The sequence below is a fragment of the Ochotona princeps genome, chromosome 6 (genome assembly GCF_030435755.1).
Source record: "Ochotona princeps isolate mOchPri1 chromosome 6, mOchPri1.hap1, whole genome shotgun sequence".
Classification (NCBI taxonomy): domain Eukaryota; kingdom Metazoa; phylum Chordata; class Mammalia; order Lagomorpha; family Ochotonidae; genus Ochotona; species Ochotona princeps.
The window spans coordinates 73,825,583-73,833,536 of record NC_080837.1 but is presented as its reverse complement, the minus strand read 5'-3'; the positions used below and the strand labels follow the sequence as shown (position 1 = coordinate 73,833,536).

At 48.0% G+C, this 7,954-nt stretch overlaps 1 non-coding gene across 1 annotated transcript; it reads left to right on the top strand.

The window, feature by feature from the left end:
* Nucleotides 1-2,475: 2,475 nt before the first annotated feature.
* On the top strand, nt 2,476-2,548 carry TRNAK-CUU (transfer RNA lysine (anticodon CUU)). Its single transcript has one exon. It is a non-coding gene; the product is annotated as a tRNA-Lys (tRNA).
* The last annotated feature ends 5,406 nt before the right edge of the window (nt 2,549-7,954 follow it).

The following is a 7,954-nucleotide window of genomic DNA, read 5'->3' as shown; positions in this document are numbered from 1 at the left end:
GCCCGAGGAACCCAAAGCATGATGGGAAACGTACGGCTGCGCTCATGCGTGCAAGACGCCTCTTTGGGGTTTAGGGGTCCACTCTGGAGGGTGGCGTCCCTGGGAGACCTCGAGTTGCTGGAGAAGCTGCTTGTTTCTTTAACTAGGACTTGTTACTGGCCTTTTGTGTTTGATGGCGTTCATTCTTGGCCAGCGGAAGCCGTGAAGGGGAGGTGCCCTGGGATTTGGGGTCCTCAGCCAGACCCGGTGTCATGATGGCGTCTCCTTGGCCCTCTCCTCCCCAGACTGAGGAAGCTGCACTTGGACGACGGAAGCCTTAGTGCGCTCGTTGCAGGACCTGCCAGGCCCGTGTGACCTAAGGTCTAGACTGCTGAAGGAACAACCCAAGGAGCCATCAGCCATCAGTGGCTGAGGCGGGTCCAGGTCTCACGATTTGGATTTTATCCCTACTGTCCCGGAAGGCCATCAGGCTGCTTCCTCTTCCTAAATCCACAAGTATACAGTCTTCCCCCACATCGAGAACGTCAGTTTACGCAATTATAAAGTAATCTCAACGTTACTGCTAGTTTAAAATATCCCTGGTAATGCCCTGCGTAGCCTGACACAGTTGAAGATAACACATTGCGCTCAATTATGTTCCTAGGCTCCTTCAATCTGGATAAAATGGTTGCCTACATTCGTTTGGCTTTCATGACATTTCTGTGGACACTGCAAGCTATTTAGCTTCTAGAGCATGGTTTAGTTGAGGGTTGTCTGGTTTTAGCTATGATTAGCTTGATGGCTTGCGTTTTTGGCAACAGAAGTGACCTGTCATGTGAGGGCGTTATTTTAGGCACATGTGTTTCATTACTGGCAGTGTTAACTTTGGTCACTTGCTTAAGGTTTTTCCACTCTAAACTTCCTACTGTTCCCGTTGTAGTTAATGTCCATATCATGAAGAAACGCCACTCCTCAGCATTTCATCCACTAATTCATCTGAAATATTAACAACGCTTGCCACACGAGTTTTCTTGGATTTTTTTTCCCAAGCAGGAGAATTATGTAACATTTTTACATATCAAGTGATCTCTCTTGTTTCTGTGTGAAAGTGACAATGACAGAGAAGAAAAGAAACAGGGACACAGGTTGGCCAGCGCTGAAGGCCCAGAAGGAAATTGGTGGACAGATTCTAGTTGTCTAAGGCTTGCTGCAGAACTGGAAGTGGAATGCTATAGACCAAGCAAGTGCTGGGACACCCAACTGCTGTCTGTCTTCGGAGCAGGGTTCCCCTTGAAGGTAAGCCGGAGCGCGGCAACTTGATCTACATTATTAGTCAAGTTGGTGATGAACATCCCCCCTTCAGTGTGACACCTTCACGGGCTGCTGGGTCAGGTGTGGCCTGATCCCTTACCAGATGTTTCCTCCAGGGCAACTCCAAATGACCCTTGACAGTACTATATAGTAAGTAGATATGTCATTTACACAGGTTCTTCTAGGGTGATAAGCCTTTTGACACTATCAGAGCCTGACTTTGTTTTTTTGGAATGCCTGATACCCTTAGCAAATGTGTTGGAGATCGTTTTTCAAGTCACTTTCTGGCTGTGTCATGTTATGGAAGCATCATTTAAAAAGCTAGTTTGTAATTGTAAGGCAACTGTTAGCTGCTGTTAATAGAACTGTAAGCTTAAAAATGTAGATATTCTACCTTTATATTTTGGGCAATCTAAACAATTTATGGAACATGATTATTTTCAACTCGATCTCAGGAAATGTGCTGAGTATGTTCGGCTTCTGGATACTTGAAGGGTGGCATTGTCTGGGAATTCTGTATTATCGTCATGTTTACAATCGGGGCTGTCCTGGCAGTTCTGAACTGTAGCAATAAGCAGCGTCCCTTATCCCCCTGTTACAAACATTAATAGGATTCCTTCCATGGGTTCACCCGTTTTCCGGAATATATCTAGTGTCCACGCTCAGCCTGCCATAATTTGAACAAAATCGGTTCTCTTCTCTTCTTTTTCTAATCTACTCTCTTGTCTACCCCGTGTCACCTGAGCCCCACTCTCCCCATTGGCAGAGAGGGATCGGAGCTGCCTTGCTGGGCGGGACCTGCGCTCCGGCCCTCCTGGGAGCCGCCGCCTCCGGAGGGGTCAGCCGCAGAAGTGTAGGAAACGGGGTGACGCTGCACAGAAGTTCCACGGCCGCTAAGCCTGTTTATGTAAAGAAGGAAACATCCTGGGCCGGAGATGTTTTCACACTCTTCATTAAACAATCAAAAAGCGGTTCAGTGACTGTTAAAGGCCCGCATAGGGTTTCAGTGGTCTGCGGACAATACAACAAAAGTTCTTATTAGAGTTTTAAAACATCAACAATTATGAGATCGAATTCAATCAGGTGGTAAAAATCTGCTTTAAAAACAACACGTTGTTGGGAGAGAAAAACAAATGTAGTTACATAATCATCAAGTAAGGAAAGAAAGGCCACTGCACCACAGGCGCCCGGCTAGCTCAGTCGGTAGAGCATGGGACTCTTAATCCCAGGGTCGTGGGTTCGAGCCCCACGTTGGGCGCTTCCTGTTTTCTTCCGTGTATGGTCAAAAAAAATTTTTTTTCTTGCCTATTACTCATGAAACCCAACTAATTCAAACAGCTTCTGTATTAAGCAGATCTTTTGGAACGAAGAAGCGCCCTCGCTGGCCTGGCCTCCCGGGAACCCGAGAGGGCTCGGGAGCAGGTGCAGCCTCGGGCTCCCGCCGGTCTCTTGTACTGGCGGCCCTTGTACTGGCGGGGGTCTCACGCTCCTCTCCCGATCGCTTCCCTTCATCACACAAACACGCTATCCTCTGCCGAAGCTCTGACACACCAGGCGAGGCCGCGCAGGCTGCCGTTCTATCTCTCGGGTCCCTTCTGGAGAGGTCAGCCTGGTGGTCCGCTCCTGACTCTGGGTTAACGCCCCTCAGCCCCTTCCTGTAGCGGGGCAGCCGCAGGGAGAACCTGCTGCGGGGCTGCACCCTGGCGCGGTCCTGGGGAGGGTCCGGGAGGCGGTGCCGTGGTCCTACAGCCCGTGGGCGCGGTGGAGAGGGCAGGGGACGGTGGGGACAGCGGCAGAAGCGCGGCTGGGGCGCGTGTGTGGAGCTGGCCTGACGTTGTGTGAGAAAGCCAAGGACAGCACAGGTCGCTGAAAGCGTGCCACCGGCCTCTGACAACCCCGGCGCCCTAGCTGCGCCAAACCCGAGCCACCTGGGCCTTGCTCAGACCCACCCCGGTTCTGCGTCCCAGGTCCGCTCCCATGCCCGCTCCAGGTCCTCACTGGTCGGCCGAGGTATTCGCGAAAACAACCCCGCCCCAACCCGCACCGCCCTTCCTCTGTTCTGTCCACGTTGATCAGGCTGCTCACTGCCAAGCTGTCGGAATTTCGTGCAGATCTGATGCCGGCGCACTGGTGGCACCGCTCCCCTGGGCATCTGCGCGGTTTCAAGTGGCCCCTGCATACGCTTGGACACTGGGATGAAGACCCTGTCTCCTGGCTCGGACCTGGCCCAGCCCCGGCCCTTCCAGCCACTTGGGGAGTGAAAGTTTCTTAAAACAAACAAAAACAGCTATTGGCTGATATTTTGAGACGTTGAATTAAGAGAAAATGCGGCTCTGAAGGGTCAACTGCAATATCCATTAAAATATTCAGCCGGTATCTCACTTATTGTACACTTAATTACTGATCTTGGCTCAAAATTTTTTAAATAAATTACGATGCAGGATGGCAGTACTGCCAGTGAGGGCTTAACCCACTGCACTATAACCGAGCCCTTCTCCATTCTGTTCTTAGCATGATCTTCAGAATAACCCAGATTAAAGTAAATCAGACCTTACCATTATTCCTCTGCCAATTCTCCAAGAACACTCCTGAATAATTCTGCAATGTTCAGTTTCACCAGCCTCGTGTCCTTTGCTGTTTACCCTCTTTTCTCACTGCCCCCTCCGCCGTCGTCCTCTTGATTGGGGGACATATCGGCGCCCCTTCTGTGGGGTCTTGTTCTGGCTGTTCTTCCACCTGCATCACACTTCCTACTGAACATCCAGTGAGCTCACATCGTCTGTGTTTAAAAGTCAGCGAGAAACAAGCAAACCTCAATCAGTCTATTCTCTTGGCAGTCACCCCGACATCTGCTTTGACCTTTTTTTTTCCTAGGAGAGGTACCATCTTAAAAGTATATATATATATATTTTTAATTTTATTTTTGATGATGTTTACATAATTGAGAAGGATGCATGCCCGTGTGGACCACCGGTTAGAGTCGGGAGGGAGAGTGAATGAGACAACCGTTTCCAATCTTTTTCTTCCTGTATCCGGGGAAAGCAGGGAGAAGGGGAGGGGCTGCTCCCAGCAGCCCAGCCGCATCTGTGTCCAGCGAGGTAGGACGGCCAGCTGATGTCACCCTAGAGTCCCCGACGTGGAGCCTGTTCTGAGGGTACTGCGTACGTGGTTTCAGTACTTCTAAGATGCTGTTGATTTTGTTTTAGGCTTGAGGAAATCCTTCCAAGTTCTGTTGGCTGACAGTCCACCTTGTAGCCTCCATGGCGAGTGTATTTTAAAAATGTGTGGCAAACAATGACAACATGTAGGTTAAGCTGCCACTTTGGCTGGGGAGTGCCTGGGATCCAGCTTCCTGCTAAGGTGTCTTGGATGATGACGGCCAAGGGCTTGGGTCCCCCACGCACCTGGGAGCCCTGCAGTGCTGGCTGCCCGGCTCTGGCCCGGCTCTGGCCCGGCCCAGGCCTGGCTCTGCGAGAATTTGGAAAGTCAGCAAAGGGCGAAGGATCTCTCTTACCTCTGTCATTCTGCCTTTAAATGTTTGTTTGTTTTTTATTTTTGTAGTAAGACTAATTTTTTGTTGCAAAGAAATTTTTTTTTAAAGATTTATTAATTTTCATTACAAAGTCAGATATACAGAGAGGAGGAGAGACAGAGAGGAAGATCTTCCGTCCGATGATTCACTCCCCAAGTGAGCCGCAACGGCCAATCCGAAGCCGGGAATCAGGAACCTCTTCCAGGTCTCCCACACCAGTGCAGGGTCCCAAAGCTTTGGGCCACCCTCAACTGCTTTCCCAGGCCACAAGCAGGGAGCTGGATGGGAAGTGGAGCTGCCGGGATTAGAACCGGCGCCCATATGGGATCCTGGGGCGTTCAAGGCGAGGACTTAAGCCGCTAGGCCATGCCGCCGGGGATAAAGAAATTTAACCCACGCATTTTTGGGGTAAAAATTCCATTTTTCATGGACCTTTTTAAAGAGCCTGCATATGCATGGATTTCAAAATTTTTTCAGCTTTCAAGTACACTTTGTAAATAGGTGAGGTTTTTTAAAAGTTGGGGTTTTTGTCTTTTTCATTCTCTTAACATTTTAAATATCTAAGCTAGCCTCTGGCAGATGTCCAGTGTGTTCAGCAAGTGAGTTCAGGAGAACGGGGCCGCCATAGCTAAGTACCACAAGCTGAAGGCTTGAATTACTAGTTTGTCTTCCAGCCTGCAGGCCAGGGGCTGGCTGGCACACACTCTCTGCAGTCTGACACCTTCTGGGTCACCTCAGCCCTTGTGTCCTTTGGCCTGCATTTCCCTAGCTCCCACCTTGGCCTTGGCCGTCACCTGGTACTCCTCCTGGCTTCTCTCTTTCTCACCTGTTAGAAGGGCAGTTCACAGGCAACACATACTAGAATGTGACCACAGCCTATAACAGGGGCTACATTCTCTACATCCTTTAACCTCAGCCAGCAGATGGCTACCATTTTAGAGCTAGCTTTAAAGTTCTATTCAACCACAGATCTTGTTTGTCTTAGTCAATGAACTTTTCACACATAGTCTAAGTTAACAAGAGTCAACATGAATGTAAATCAGAAAAAAAAATTAAGCTTACTACAAAAAGATATTAATAGTAAATTCATGAATGACAACTAATAGCATACCTACTCTTGGAAATCTCACTGGGAGCATTCGAAGTTAAGACATCCAGGAGTCTTTTTTTTTTTTTTTTTTTTTTTTTTTTTTATCCAGGAGTCTTGTTGATGTGAACCTGATGGTCCAGAAAGGGAGAGAAAAGCAGGGGACAGTCTGAAGTTCCTTAGCTACGGACAACCTGCTAAAGGAAATGACTCCACGTAGGGGGAAGAGTGTTATGGCAAGTCACAGGCCCAAAAGACAGGGGAATCGCACTTTTAGAATAAGTTAGCTTCCACAGTTTGACTCATTGGTTTAATGTGGCTATCAAATTTTCCTGGTCTACTTGTATAGTATCTCCAGTGAAGTTTTCCTCAACTCCTTGGTCAGAAAACTCTATCAGTAATAAGCAAAGGACAGATTTGAGGCACCCAGCACACTGCACAATCATGTGGACAACCTGAGCTATGTAACCCCGACAAGACATGGCCCACATTTCATGTGGCAGGCATTCAGTGTGTCTAGAATGGATCTTTGGTTATTGCAGTGACACAGAGATGATGCACAAACAAAAGTATCTAGAAAAACAGGGTCAGGAGTGAAGTGGCTAGGACGCAACTAGCAGTGCCTGCGCTCCATAGCAGGCTCTATGGGTCTGAGCTGCGGTTCCACGTCCTACTCCAGCTTCCAGCTAACCCACATCTTGGAAGGAAGCAACAGTGCTCGAACTTGGGTCCCTGCCACCTATGCGAGAGCCTTGGAGTATCAGCATCCTGGCTTCAGCCTGAGCCAGCACTTGCAGGGGAGCAGAGCGGGGAGCCAATCAGTGGCTAGATCTATCTCTGCCTTTCAAAAAACCAAACAAAAGCAAGTAAGTCTTAAAAAAAAAAAAAAACACAAAAGTCTTAATAACCCTTTCCTATTCCTATAGGAAGTCAGCTCTTTCATGCTTTGTGTACACAGAGTGAAATGTATCAGTTTCTTCAGGAATATAAATACATGCGGTATCTAGAAAGAATGACAGCAGCACAATTCTAACAGGAGGCAATTCACTTACAACAAATGAAGAAAAAGAAAACCTCTGCCTGGAAGATAGAAAGTACAAAAAGGAAGGCTAACAACATTACAAGCACATTTATAAAGCAGTTGCAGTTTTATATTAAAAAATATTTTTTTCTTTTCTTTTTAACAAAGATTTACTTATTTGGGCCAAAAGCGATACCTAGCGGCTAAATCCTCACCTTGCACACCCAGGATCCTATGTGGGCACCACTGCATGTCCCAGCGGCTCCACTTCCCATCCAGCTCCCTGCTTGTGGCCTGGGAAAGCAGTCGGGGACGGCCCAAAGCTTTGGGACCCTGCACCCATGTGGGAGACCTGGAAGAAGCCCCTGGCTTCCAGCTTTGGCCAGGTCCAGCTCTGCCTGTAGTGGCTATTTGGGGAGTGAACCAGTGGATAAAAGATCCCTGTCTCTCTGACTGAAAAGATAGAATTGTTCATAAAAGAAACTGAAATTAAAAAATGAACATTTCCACATTTTGTTTGACAAATATCTGACTAAGCTATCAATAGTCCCAGTCTATGTCTAAGAAAACAGCATTGATTTTACATGGACATGTGTAAATACCAAATCAAAGGATTTTAAAAAGAGAACTATGTTAATATTTGTAATAAATAGAAGTGTGGAGGGACAATGTTGGCTTTTTTTTTTTTTGAAAATGTACTACTGTGGGACCAGTGCAATAGCTTAGTAGCTAAATCCTTTCCTTGCACGTGCCGGGATCCCATATGGCCACAGGTTCATGTTCTGGCTGTTCCACCTCCCTTCCAGCTCCCTGTTTGCAGCCTGGGAAGAGAGTGGAGGGCAGCCCAAGGCTTTGGGCTCCTGCACTCACGTGGGAGACCGGCAAGAAGCTCCTGGCTCCTGACTTTGAATCAGCTTGGCTCTGGCCATTAAGGCCACGTGGGGACTAGTGGATGGAGGATCTTTCTCTCTGTTCTCCTTCTCTGTGTATGTTTGCCTTTCCAATAAAAATAAATCTTAAAAAA